Genomic DNA, 14456 nt, shown 5'->3' with positions numbered 1-14456 from the left:
ATTGATTTTAAAATGGCTCTTGCCTCTCACAGCCTTGAACAAGGGCCAGACTTGGGAGGCTCCAAAATTAATCAGACGATTGCAGAGTTAGCCTCCTGAAGGGCAAGTACTGCAACCTGTATTTTTCACCGAAACAAGCCCTGAGACAAGGAAAGCAATTTTGCCTGTGTACAATGGCAAACATCTCTCTCTCTCTTTCCCTCTCTCTCTCTCTAACAGACTTCAAGGTGGTTTCTGTGCCTCACCCACAGCAGGCAATCCTGAGGCTCCAAAATTAAAGTTCGCTTGCAGAAGTCAAGAAATGGGCCATTTTCCACAGGAATGAGCTGCCCAGGGTTCAACATTTTGTATAAAAAATAAAGAAACCTCTTAGTTTGGATATTCTTTCTTCAGGACATTGCATCAAAGTATTTTTTTAAATAGTCGAATTTCCCTCGATTGCAGATGGACACCTCACTTTCTTCACTAAGTCGCCGATCGGGCCATGGGACCCGACATGAGACATCAGACCAACTTTAAACAACGAGCTGGTGCACAAGGTGACAATGGAAAAACAGAAATTTGGATGTTAATTGAAGAAACAGGCCTCTAAAGAATAAACCACTTTAAGACAAAACAACGTTAAGTGGGGTGACTTAAAGCATCTGCGATGCTGGACTTTTTTGTTAATAAGGGAATAGTTCAAAAGCAAGGCGATTATGCTAAAGATTCACTGGTTAGATCCCACCTGGAGGGTTATGTTCAATTACGGGCACCACACTTCAGAAAGGACATACAGATACCCATCTAGATCTGCTCGAATAATGTATAAAAGACAGACTTTTTAAATAGCAATGCTCAAAAGGCCAGAACTGCAGGATCACTGTAACCTCGGTGGGGAGTGAGATGACAGTGGTTACAGAGGTAGAGAGGAGTGACACCATGGAGGAATTCGAACACAAGGATGGGCATGTTAAAATCACGGTGCTGCCCAAGCCGGGAGCCAAGGGGGTCAGTGAGCGCAGGGGCGATGGGTGAACATGGGCATCTGAGGTTCAGAGCAGTAGCCCCTCCTCTCTTACTTGTATATTTATTGGAGACCATGCTGTTGTTCACAATGGTAAATGCCACGGTTCCTAGGAGACCTTTCCTGTCACAAGGGGCATAATTTTGATTTAAGACGTGACTCAAACACAACACGAGAAAGCCTCATTGGAAGCATCATTCATGATGGAAGACATGTTGACTAAAATACCTTCATCTGAGGCAAACTCTCCAGGTTTCTTTTACGTTATAGAGTTGCTTCCATTATTCTCAGTTAGCCTTTTTCCAGTGAGTCCATTGACGAGCCCAGTTTCTAGTTCCTTATTTGGCTGGATAATTATTATCTTCCTCACTTCACCCCTGGTCCTGTGTCCAGGTTTGCCTAACCCCATTAGAAAAGAATGATTAGCATTTCTCTAAAGGACTTTCACAGGACCACAGGACATCCTCAATACATCCAAAATACTTTAAAAGCGTAGTCACCTTTGTAAGGTTGGAAACACAGTAGCCAAATTGTGCACAGGAAGCTCCCATAATCAGCCAGATGACTGGGTGGATTGCTTGTTTATGTGATGTTGGTTGAGGGATACACATTGACAGCGGATGCTCCCACTGCTCTTCTTCAAATGCCCCGGGGTCTCTTGCGTTCAACCGAGAGGGCAAAGTGGAGTGGGGGCTTCAGTTTAATGTCTCATCAGAAGATATTGAGAAATATTCATCTCCCATCGGTGTCATTGTGGGGGGCTCCTACTTATATTATTAATGTGGACAATGAACTTACTGCAAAGAGTGTGACAGATTGCAAAGTCACAGTTAAAGAAAGGAAGTTTCATTTATTCTGTAGCGAAATTGGTGAAAATATTTCAAACAAAGAGAATGAGGCCAGTCTTCATGTATAAAAATTACAAAGTGTTTTTTTCAAAGAGATGAAATTCTCAAGGCTATTTCAAACAGAGATTAGATAAAACTTCACTTCCCGTGCAGAGTGCACACGCCTCGGGACAATTCTTTGCGGAAAACAGCCTGTAGCTTGAAGAAAAGCAGCAGATGGTTTGTTTCCTTTTAAGGGGCATATGCAAATAGGAATGGTGTATCTAGTATCAGTGCGGCATTTCCTGTGTGGGTAAAATGAAATAAAAATGATGAATTCAGCTGTTACAGTAAGACAAGGTCAACTGTGCTCTTCTCTGCCGATGCTGCCAGACCTGCTGAGTTTTTCCAGGTGTTTCTGTTTCTGTTTTTGTTTTGGATTTCCAGCATCCGCAGTTCTTTGCTTTTATCTCTGTTGTAAATAGAGTGACATTCTGGTTTTTGTAAATGGGTGGACATGGAAAGGATGTTTCCTCTTGTGAGTGAGTCCAGAACTAGGTACTGTTTTAAAATTAGGGATCGCCCTTTTAGGACAGAGATGAGGAGAGTTTTTTTCTCTTGGAACTCTCTGCCACTGAAGGCAGTGGAGTTGAGGTCACTGAATATTTTTAAGATGGAGGTAGGTAGATTCTTGTTAGGCAAGGGAATCAAATGTTATCGGGGGGTAGATGAAATTCGAAACTCAAACAGATCAGCCATGATCTTATTGAATGGCAGAGCAGGTTCTAGGGGCTGAATGGCCTACTTCTGCTCCTATTTCATATGCTCGTACGTATGTTTGTATAAAACATTCTCAGGGCAGGCAGAGTACTGTTTAGATAGAGGGTAAAACTCCCTCTACTGTTCCATCAAACACTCCCAGGACAGGGACAGCACGGGGTTAGATACAGAGTAAAGCTCCCTCTACACTGTCCCCATCAAACACTCCCAGGGCAGGTACAGCACGGGGTTAGATACAGAGTAAAGCTCCCTCTATTACCCTTGCTGTTCCTCTGTGCCCCACTACCATCTAGTAGGACAAGGACAGCAGATACATGGGAACACCACCACCTACAAGTTACCCTCCAAGCCACCCACAGAATCACAGAATTGTTACGGTGCAGAAGGAGGCCATTTGGCCCATCGTGTCTGCACCGGCTCTCTGAGCATTGTAACTTGGTGCCACTCTCCTGCCTTTTCCCCGTAACCCTTACATTGTTTCTATATAAATAATCATCTATTGCCCTCTTGAATGCCTCAGTTGAACCCGCCTCCACCACACTTCCAGGCAGTGTATTCCCGACTCGAACCAGTCACTGTGTGGAAAAGTTTTTTCTCACATCACATTGACTTCTTTTGCAAATCACTTTAAATCTGCGCCCTCTCGTTCCTTCGATGAGTTTCTCCCTATTTACTCTATCGAGCCCCCTCATGATTTTGAAAACCTCAATCAAATCTCCTCTTCACCTTCTCCTCTCCAGAAGAACAGTCCCAACCTATCCAAACTATCTTCATAACTCAAGTGTCTCATCCCTGGAACCATTCTTGTAAACCTCCTCTGCACTTTCTCCAATACGATCACATCCTTCCTATAATGCGGAGCCCAGACGGTACACAATATTCCAGCTGAGGCTGAACGAGTGTCTTATATTGAGGGAACAGCGCCGCTAATTGGAGAATACCCATATTGCAGCGAGTGGCCCAGGAAGGCGGTTTGTCTCCTATTAAGGCAATATGCAAATATAAATGGAGGACAGCATTTCAGCTGCCTTTTCTCCATCTAGAGGGATAGTTAAGCATGTTCTACAATACATGAGAAAAACTGAGCTGTTTTGCGGAAAAATGTGAACAAAGTGACGTTAAAATTTTTAAAAATTAGTGCATGTGACTATGAGGGGTAGTGCTTGATGTCGGCTGGCAGCGTGTGAGAGTGTACAGGCATACTTACCTGGCAGGGGAGAAACCTTGATCATGAAGGAGGTTCTCCCAGGACGAGGCTAACCCATTGCACTTCGGGTGTGCTGACGCCTGCGATGTCCCCAAATGCGGGATACTCGACTGCAAAATTTGTGGTAGTGGGGGACTGCGTTCGCGCTCTCCCCTGATTTTACAATTCAAAAATAGACTTTAACTCCTTCATTTTGTTTTCTACTTCTTTTCGGCAACCTTTTATTTAGAAAGAGATATATAACTCCCAATGTGTGCTCTTCAGAATCTATACTGGACTGGTTATTTATTTTCTTTCCTCCTCACAAATATTATCCAACCCCCATTATTTTGCCCCCTGTCATTATCAGCCAGCAATTATTCCATCTCCGCATCATTTTCGCCCGACCATTTGTTTTGTCGCCGCCAAATTACTCGCGCCATTTTTAACCCCGCATTTGCCCACTCAAAAATCTCTCAAACCCCCATGTAACACCCAACCCACCATCACAATAGTCCCCGGTCTCCCAGCACCACCCCACTGCCCCACCCCCTATCTCTCTGGACTTCTGTATAAATACAAACTCATATCAGTCAGCTATTAACTCATATGCATTCACCATTTAAAACATGTAGCAGCGACCCCTCACTATTTCAAACATGTACAAGCACCCTGTCCCCATGTTCATTCCAATTACCCCTCTCCGAAACGAACTGCAGCCTCCCACCCCCTCTGTATAATCTCCCCCTTCAACAGCTCCCTCTGTGACTCCTACCCCACCCCACCCACCCCCTCCCCATGTGTAAAGTCTTTCCCTGCCCCTTCTGCAGCTCACTTCTCCTGCTGTGGGTCCATCAATTCACCTGTGATTATTCCTTGAAGACTTAAATAGCGCAAAGCGAAGAAATAAACAGAAAGAAAACTGGAGAAAGGCAGATAGATCTAAACCCTCAGTAAAATGACCAACGGGAATCCCGTTTAACCGTCAGAATGATTGCACAAGCCCATAATACACACATTATCCCTGAATTATAACAAGATTTTAGGCAGCTTCACATTAGGACTTCTCACTTTCTCTTGTGGGGCTCCCGTTCCTCACCACCGGAGGCTAACATGTATGTTTTAGATTGCAAGGCCGGGCTACTTTAACCCCAGGATTATCTTTTTGAAACTCCAGGACCGCAGCCCAACAGGAACTGGTTAACCGGAGCCACCGAAAACCAGGGTCCCGGACAGGCAATGAAATCTCGGGGTAAGAAACAGACACAAACTCACGTGGGCCTTGGAGAAGGTCTCAGTCCGTCCCCTCTGGAGGAAGCTCCTGAAGAGGAAGAATCCTTTTTCCTGTCTGGATCTTCACATTGCAGGTTTCAAAATAAAAATTCCTCGTGGGGTGGGGAAGAAAATTAATTGCATTAAAACAGAAAGCAAAAACATTTTCAAACAAAATAGCACAAGAGCCAATGATTCACTCTCAGTTACAACTCAGCAACATCCAAATACAAACAAATCAGAGTTCTATCTCTCTTGTTTCGAACTCACCCAGGATTACAGGTATTTCCAGGACATACAACGCTCCTCGGACTGCTGTTCCCGTCGCATTTTGAGATCCACACTCAGTGCCATGCGCCGTCATATGAACACACTCGACCTCTCCCTCCAGCAGCACCACCGCACCCTTTTTCAAAGCTGCGCGTGCCCCCAGTTTCATTTTATTCTTTGTCTCATCCGACGCCTCAACAAGAAACTTTTTCTCTTTCTCTCAAGTGCTAAGGAACGCAAGCTCCAGCAACTCATCGACACCAACACCCATCTGGGACCCTCCACCCCTGCCTGTCCCTCTGTCCCCATCCCATCTTCCAATCCCAGCCCCAGCCGTGTATTCAGTATACCCCCTGACCATCCCATCTTCGATGCTGAACGTTCAGTGCTCAGCAAAGGACTTAGTTTCATACCCTTACGCCCTCATCTCAATGAATTTCGGGCTCGGCACGATGCTGAACTCTTCTTCCGCCGTCTTCGTCTCCGTGCTCACTTCTTTGGGCAGGAGTCCTCTCCCCGTTCAACGGATCCTTTTACCCACCTCCAATATTCTCCCTCCACTTGGACCCCTCCCTCTGGATTCTTACCTTCTCTTGATCTTTTCATTGAGAACTGTCGGCGTGACATTAGCCGTCTCAATTTCTCTGCTCCTCTCACCCACTCTAATCTGTCTCTCTCTGAACTCACTGCACTCCGTTCTCTCAGGTCCAACCCCAACATTGTCATCAAACCCGCTGACAAGGGTGGTACTGTTGTTGTCTGGCGCATTGACCTCTACCTCGCGGAGGCTGAGCGTCAACTCGCAGACGTTTCCTCCTACCTCTCCCTGGACCATGACCCCACCACAGAACATCAAGCCATTGTTTCCAGGACTGTCACTGACCTCATCTCCTCTGGAGATCTTCCTCCCACAGCTTCCAACTTGATAGTCGCCCAACCTCGGACGGCCCGCTTCTACCTCCTACCCAAAATCCACAAACAGAACTGTCCCGGCAGACCGATCGTGTCAGCCTGTTCCTGCCCCACGGAACTCATTTCTCGTTATCTTGACTCCCTTCTCTCTCCCCTTGTCCAGTCCCTTCCCACCTACATCCGTGATTCCTCTGACACCTTACGTCACATCAACAATTTCCAGTTCCCTGGCCCCAACCGCTTCCTCTTCACCATGGATGTCCAATCCCTCTACACCTCCATCCCCCACCAGGATGGTCTGAGGGCCTTGAGCTTCTTCCGTGAACAGAGGCCCGAACAATCCCCATCCACCACTACTCTCCTCCGTCTGGCTGAACTTGTTCTCACACTGAACAATTTCTTCTTTAACTCCTCTCACTTCCTCCAAATAAAAGGTGTGGCTATGGGTACCCGCATGGGCCCCAGCTATGCCTGTCTCTTTATGGGGTATGTGGAACATTCCTTGTTCCAGTCCTACTCTGGCCCCCTCCCACAACTCTTTCTCCGGTACATCGATGATTACTTCGGTGCTGCTTCATGCTCTCATCGGGACCTGGAAAAATTTATTAATTTTGCTTCCAATCTCCACCCCTCCATCATTTTCACATGATCCATCTCTGACACTTCCCTTCCCTTCCTTGACCACTCTGTCTCAATTTCTGGTGATAGACTGTCCACCAATATCCATTACAAGCCTACCGACTCCCACAGCTACCTCAATTACAGCTCCTCACACCCCGCTTCCTGTAAGGACTCCATCCCATTCTCTCAGTTCCTTCGCCTCCGTCGCATTCTGTTCTGATGATGCTACCTTTAAAAACAGTTCCTCTGACATGTCCTCCTTCTTCCTTAACCGAGGTTTTCCACCCACAGTCGTTGACAGGGCCCTCAACCGTGTCCGGCCCATCTCCCGCGCATCCACCTTCATGCCTTCTCCTCCCTCCCAGAAACATGATAGGGTCCCCCTTGTCCTCACTTATCACCCCACCAGACTCCGCATTCAAAGGATCATCCTCCGCCATTTCCGCCAACTCCAGCATGATGCCACCACCAAACACATCTTCCCTTCACCCCCCCCGGCGGCATTCCGTAGGGATCGTTCCCTCCGGGACACCCTGGTCCACTCCTCCATCACCCCCTACTCTTCAACCCCCACCTATGGCACCTCCCCATGCCCACGCAGAAGATGCAACACCTGCCCCTTCACTTCCTCTCTCCTCACTGTCCAAGGGCCCAATCACTCCTTTCAAGTGAAGCAGCATTTCACTTGCATTTCCCCTAACTTAGTCTACTGCATTCGTTGCTCCCAATGCGGTCTCCTCTACATTGGAGAGACCAAACGCAAACTGGGCGACCGTTTTGCAGAACACCTGCGGTCTGTCCGCAAGAAAGACCCAAACCTCCCTGTCGCTTGCCATTTTAACACTCCACCCTGCTCTCTTGCCCACATGTCTGTCCTTGGCTTGCTGCATTGTTCCAGTGAAGCCCAACGCAAACTGGAGGAACAGCACCTCATCTTCCGACTAGGCACTTTACAGCCTTCCGGACTGAATATTGAATTCAACAACTTTAGATCTTGAACTCCCTCCTCCATCCCCACCCCCTTTCTGTTTCTTCCCCCTCCCTTTTGTTTTTTCCAATAATTTATATAGATTTTTCTTTTCCCACCTATTTCCATTATTTTTAAATCTATACCTGTAATGCCCTGTTAGTCTTTCCACCCCAACCCCACTAGAGCTGTACCTTGAGTGTCCTGCCATCCATTCTTAATGAGCTCATTTGTTTAGATAATATCACCACCTTCAACACCTCTTTGATCCTTTTGTCTGTGACATCTTTTGAATATCTGTTCCTCTCATTGCTTGCTTGTCCCTACAACCACCCCCCACCCCCCAACTTCTCTCCACCCCACCCCCCACCTTAAACCAGCTTATATTTCACCCCTCTCCTAATATTACTCAGTTCTGTTGAAGGGTCGTGAGGACTCGAAACGTCAACTCTTTTCTTCTCCGCCGATGCTGCCAGACCTGCTGAGTTTTTCCAGGTAATTCTGTTTTTGTTTCAGAGTTATAAAGCAGATTGAGACAGAGGGAACACACACATTGAGAGTCATACGGACTCGAAACGTCAACTGTGTTCCTCTCTGCAGATGCTGTCAGACCTGCTGAGTTTTTCAGCTGTTTTTGTTTTTGTTACACACACACTGAACCCGAGTGGGGACTAGCTCCACTCTCTGGGGGCGGTTTTAGGATTGGGATCCTAGCCAGGTATATCCTGAATGAGCAGTTTGCAGACTCCACCCCTGACATGTTGGGATGTCTCTCAATCTGCTCCCCAGGAGGCCTGTCCTCTGATGTGTTAATCCCAGGACAGGACACCCTTCTGATTCTTCCTGTCCTTTGATGTGTTCATCCCAGGACAACAATGTTTCAGCCATTTTCTGGCTAATGTTAAACCTTTAATTCATCTTGTCTCGAATGTCACTGCAGTTCGAAATATCAAACACTAAACCCCCAACACAGGACAGTGCAAAGCATGTGGATTGTTACTGAGATTCCATCTGTGATTTTTAGTGATGTCAGTGTGGATTGTATAATCTGTGTGTGTGTGTTTGTGTGTGTGAGTGTGTGTGTGAGTGTGTGTCTGAGTGTGTGTGTGTGTGTGAGTGTTGCTGGTCCCATAATGTAACGCAAATGTCTCCTTGCAGCCTCTCAGCACACCACTGCCCCCTTTCTAAAGCAACTCATGGCCTCCTGGTACTTTCTGGATTGTCTGAAGAAGACATTGAAAGAATTAGAGTTAAACAATGCTAACACTAACTGCACTGTGACGAGTATATGAGAGATTATTCTTATCCAGGGGTGTATATCCTCATTCAGCCCCCAGTCCCACACTTGCACCTACCATGTCGGATCTCTCAAGTGCTCTTCCGTATCATTGATTAGCCTTTTAAACACCGCCTGTAACACGTAATGCTGATTCATCACCTTTCGTAAGTCACCTTTAAACTTTGTCAGACTTTCGGGAAGGTGGGGAATTGGGGCCTGCTTAGGTTCCTCATACTGTTCCAGGGTATCGTGGAGTGTGTCGGAGGCGTTGACTGAGACCTGACCCCTTTGTTGGGTGTACACCATTCGTGCGTGTCCAATAGTAACTGGGAGCTGGGATTTAAAGCAGAAGTTGGGGGTGGTGATGTTGCAATGTAGGCTCCCGTACGTGTTTGACTGCTCAGTAGTTGTCACACAGAATTTCCCCTTTCCCTTGTATCCTCAGGGGGTGTGATGGTTTTCTCTGTGGGTAATTTCTAACATACAACTCTCCGTTCAGTTGTACCCACATTCGTCCAGCACGCCCCCGTTCTGACTGGCTGGGGGCAAATTGTGAGGCTACCTTCCTTCCTGCACCCGCTCAGTGATACCCCGTGTATGCCCTCATTCTAGTGTATGACATGCATGTCTATGGGGTAGTACCGGAGGGACTCATTGTCTCTGATTAACCCAATGTTGGTACTGAGGACACGGGCCCATGTCTGCTGTGTCTGAGGGGATTGCCAATACCATGTCTATCATGTTCATTTGGTTTGTGGTGCACTTCTGAATCACCGGATACACCCTGGTCATTCCTTTCAATGTATAGGCATCGATGACGCCTGGGTTCTTGGCCATCCCCCACTGCCGGGCACTGTTGACCCAGCCCGGTACCTCCCCCCTTTGGATCTGGCCCAGATTGTGTCTTAATTGCCCGATCATCCACTGGCCGTAGGCTGGCTTTTTTGGGTGCTGTCCTCTTGTCGTTCCTCCCTTTCTATTAATTGTGTATCTGTGTTTACATGTGTGTGTCTATCTCTGTTTATGTGTGTGTGCTGTGTCTATCTGTGTGTGCACGTGTGCGTATGTGTGCACATGTGTGTGCATGTGTGTGTCTATGTGTGTGTCTATGTGTGTGTGTATGTGTCTGTGTGCTGTTTCTTTGTTTATTTGTGTGTCTGTATGCTGTGTGTCAATCCTGTACAATTGTGTGTCTAATTGTCGATCTGGGTATGTGTGTCTATCTCTGTGTGTATGTGTGTGTGTGTGTGTGTGTCTGTGTGCTGTTTATCTCTGTTTATGTGTCTGGCGTGGTGTGACTATATTTGTTGTGTGTGTGTGTGTCTGTCCAGTCTCTTGGCATTTCAGTACTGGCTCCATCATGTATCGAGGGTCTGCTCACAGGCATTCTCCCCCTTCCCAATAGGGAGCGAGGTGGAATGCTGCTGTTTAAAGATACCTCAAAACATATTACAGCTCATTTAAGACTGGATCTCAGATGAGGAGACTGGCAATACAGAGGAGGTGGAGGTGTAGTGAGATTTGGTAGAGAAGAATAGAGCTGGGTGATCTCAATCAATCAATATACATTTGGAAGCAACATGTACAGGTGTGGGAAGAGAAACTGCATGTACAGGGGGGAAGAGAAACTGCATGTACAGGGGGGAAGAGAAACCGCATGTACAGGGGGGAAGAGAAACCACATGTACAGGGGGGAAGTGAAACCGCATTTACAGGGATAAAGAGAAACCGCATGTACAGGGGCGGGGGGAAGAGAGACCGCAAGTAGAGGGGGGAAGAGAGGGGAAGAGAAACCGCATGTACAGGTGGGAAGAGAAATCGCATGTACAAGGGGGAAGAGAAACCGCATGTACAAGGGGGAAGAGAAACCACATGTACAGGGGGGAAGAGAAAGCGCATGTACAGTGGGGAAGAGAAACCGCATGTACAAAGGGGAAGAGAAACCGCATGTACAGGGGGGAAGAGAAACTGCATGTACAGGGGGGAAGAGAAACCGCATGTACAGGGAGAAAGAGAAACTGCATGTACAGGGGGGAAGAGAAACCACATGTACAGGGGGAAAGAGAAACCGCATGTACAGGGAGGAAGAGAAACAGCATGTACAGGGGGGAAGAGAAACCGCATGCACGGGGGGGGAAGAGAAACCGCATGTACAGGGGGGAAGAGAAACCGCATGTACAGGGGGGAAGAGAAACCGCATGTACGGGGGGGGGGGGGGGCGGGGAAGAGAAACCACATGTACAGGGAGGAAGAGAGCGGAAGAGAAAGCGCACGTACTGGGGGGAAGAGAAACCGCATGCACAAGGGGGAAGAGAAACCGCATGAACAGGGGGGGAAAGAAACCGCATGAACAGGGGGGGAAGAGAAACCGCATGTACAGGGGGGGAAGAGAAACCACATGTACAGGGGGGAAGAGAAACTGCATGTACAAGGGGGAAGAGAAACCGCATGAACAGGGGGGGAGAGAAACCGCATGTACAGGCGGGAAGAGAAACCGCATGTACAGGGGGGAAGAGAAACCACATGTACAGGGCGGGGGGAAGAGAAACCACATGTACAGGGGGGAAGAGAAAGTGCATGTACGTGGGAGGGGGAAGAGAAACCGCCTGTACAGGGGGGAAGAGAAACCGCATGTACAGGGTGGGAAGAGAAACCGCAAGTACAGGGGTGAAGAGAAAACGCATGTACAGGGGGGAAGAGAAACCGCATGTACAGGAGGGAAGAGAAACCACATGTACAGGGGGGGGGGGGGAAGAGAAACCACATGTACAGGGGGGAAGAGAAACTGCATGTACGGGGGAGGGGGAAGAGAAACCACATGTACAGGGGAGTAGAGAAACCGCATGTACAGGAGGGAAGAGAAACCACATGTACGGGTGGGGGGGGGGGGAAGAGAAACCACATGTACGGGGGGAAGAGAGACCACATGTACAGGGGGAAAGAGAAACCGCATGTACAGGGGGGAAGAGAAACCACATGTACAGGGGGGAAGAGAAACCACATGTAAAGGGGGGAAGACAAACCGCATGTACAGGGGGGAAGAGAAACCGCATGTACAGAGGTGAAGAGAAACCGCATGTACAGGGGGGAAGAGAAACCACGTGTACAAGGGGGAAGAGAAACCACATTTACAGGGGCGAAGAGAAACTGCATATACAGGGGGGAAGAGAAACCGCTTGTACAGGGGGGAAGAGAAACCGCATGTACAGGGGGGAAGAGAAACCGCATGTACAGCGGGGAAGAGAAACTGCATGTACAGAGGTGAAGAGAAACCGCATGTACAGGGGGGAAGAGAAACCACATTTACAGGGGGGAAGAGAAACTGCATATACAGGGGGGAAGAGAAACCGTATGTACAGGGGGGAAGAGAAACTGCATGTACAGAGGTGAAGAGAAACCGCATGTACAGGGGGGAAGAGAAACCGCATGTACAGGGGGGAAGAGAAACCACATTTACAGGGGCGAAGAGAAACTGCATATACAGGGGGGAAGAGAAACCGCTTGTACAGGGGGGAAGAGAACCCGCATGTACAGGGGCGAAGAGAAAACGCATGTACAGCTGGGAAGAGAAACCACATGTACAAGGGGGAAGAGAAACCACATGTACAGGGGGGAAGAGAAAGCGCATGTACAGTGGGGAAGAGAAACCGCATGTACAAAGGGGAAGAGAAACCGCATGTACAGGGGGGAAGAGAATCTGCATGTACAGGGGGGAAGAGAAACCGCATGTACAGGTAGAAAGAGAAACTGCATGTACAGGGGGGAAGAGAAACCACATGTACAGGGGGAAAGAGAAACCGCATGTACAGGGAGGAAGAGGAACAGCATGTACAGGGGGGAAGAGAAACCGCATGCACGGGGGGGGAAGAGAAACCGCATGTACAGGGGGGAAGAGAAACCGCATGTACAGGGGGGAAGAGAAACCGCATGTACGGGGGGGGGGGGGGGGCAGGGAAGAGAAACCACATGTACAGGGAGGAAGAGAGCGGAAGAGAAAGCGCACGTACTGGGGGGAAAAGAAACCGCATGCACAAGGGGGAAGAGAAACCGCATGAAGAGGGGGGCAGAGAAAGCGCATGAACAGGGGGGGAAGAGAAACCGCATGTACAGGGGGGAAGAGAAACCACATGTACAGGGGGGAAGAGAAACTGCATGTACAAGGGGGAAGAGAAACCGCATGAACAGGGGGGGAGAGAAACCGCATGTACAGGCGGGAAGAGAAACCGCATGTACAGGGGGGAAGAGAAACCACATGTACAGGGCGGGGGGAAGAGAAACCACATGTACAGGGGGGAAGAGAAAGTGCATGTACGTGGGAGGGGGAAGAGAAACCGCCTGTACAGGGGGGAAGAGAAACCGCATGTACAGGGTGGGAAGAGAAACCGCATGTACAGGGGGAAAGAGAAACCGCATATACAGGGGGGAAGAGAAACCGAATGTACAGGGGGGAAGAGAAACCACATGTACAGGGAGGAAGAGAAACCACATGTACAAGGGGGAAGAGAAACCGCATATAGAGGGGGGAAGAGAAACCGAATGTACAGGGTGGAAGAGAAACCCCATGTACAGGGGTGAAGAGAAACCGCATGTACAGGGGGGAAGAGAAAACTCATATACAGGGGGGAAGAGAAACCGCATATACAGGGGGAAAGAGAAACTGCATGTACAGGGGGGAAGAGAAACTGCATGTACAGAAGTGAAGAGAAACCGCATGTACAGGGGGGAAGAGAAACCGCATGTACAGGGGGGAAGAGAAACTGCATGTACAGGGGGAAGAGAAACCGCATGTACAGAGGTGAAGAGAAACCGCATGTACAGGGGGGAAGAGAAACCACGTGTACAAGGGGGAAGAGAAACCACATGTCAAGGGGGGAAGAGAAACCACATGTACAAGGGGGAAGAGAAACCACATGTACAGTGGGGAAGAGAAACCACATGTACAAGGGGGAAGAGAAACCACATGTACAGGGGGGGAAGAGAAACCACATGTACAAGGGGGAAGAGAAACCACATGTAGAGGGGGGAAGAGAAACCACATGTACAAGGGGGAAGAGAAACCACATGTACAAGGGGGAAGAGAAACCACATGTACAAGGGGGAAGAGAAACCACATGTACAGGGGGGAAGAGAAAGCGCATGTACAGGGGGGAAGAGAAACCGCATGTACAAAGGGGAACAGAAACCGCATGTACAGGGGGGAAGAGAAACTGCATGTACAGGGGGGAAGAGAAACCGCATGTACAGGGGGGAAGAGAAACCGCATGTACAGGGGGGATGAGAAATAACAAATACAGGGGGAAGAGAAACCACATGTACAGGGGGGAAGAGAAAGCGCA

At 48.6% G+C, this 14456-nt stretch overlaps 1 non-coding gene across 1 annotated transcript; it reads left to right on the top strand.

Annotated features, from left to right (window-relative positions):
• Positions 1–3812: 3812 nt before the first annotated feature.
• LOC144678061 (U1 spliceosomal RNA) lies at positions 3813–3976 on the top strand. The gene has a single exon (XR_013575928.1). It is a non-coding gene; the product is annotated as a U1 spliceosomal RNA (small nuclear RNA).
• The last annotated feature ends 10480 nt before the right edge of the window (positions 3977–14456 follow it).

The sequence above is a fragment of the Cetorhinus maximus genome, unplaced genomic scaffold (genome assembly GCF_964194155.1).
Source record: "Cetorhinus maximus unplaced genomic scaffold, sCetMax3.hap1.1 HAP1_SCAFFOLD_3525, whole genome shotgun sequence".
NCBI classification, from domain to species: Eukaryota; Metazoa; Chordata; class Chondrichthyes; order Lamniformes; family Cetorhinidae; genus Cetorhinus; species Cetorhinus maximus.
This window is presented reverse-complemented; position numbering and strand designations above follow the sequence as displayed.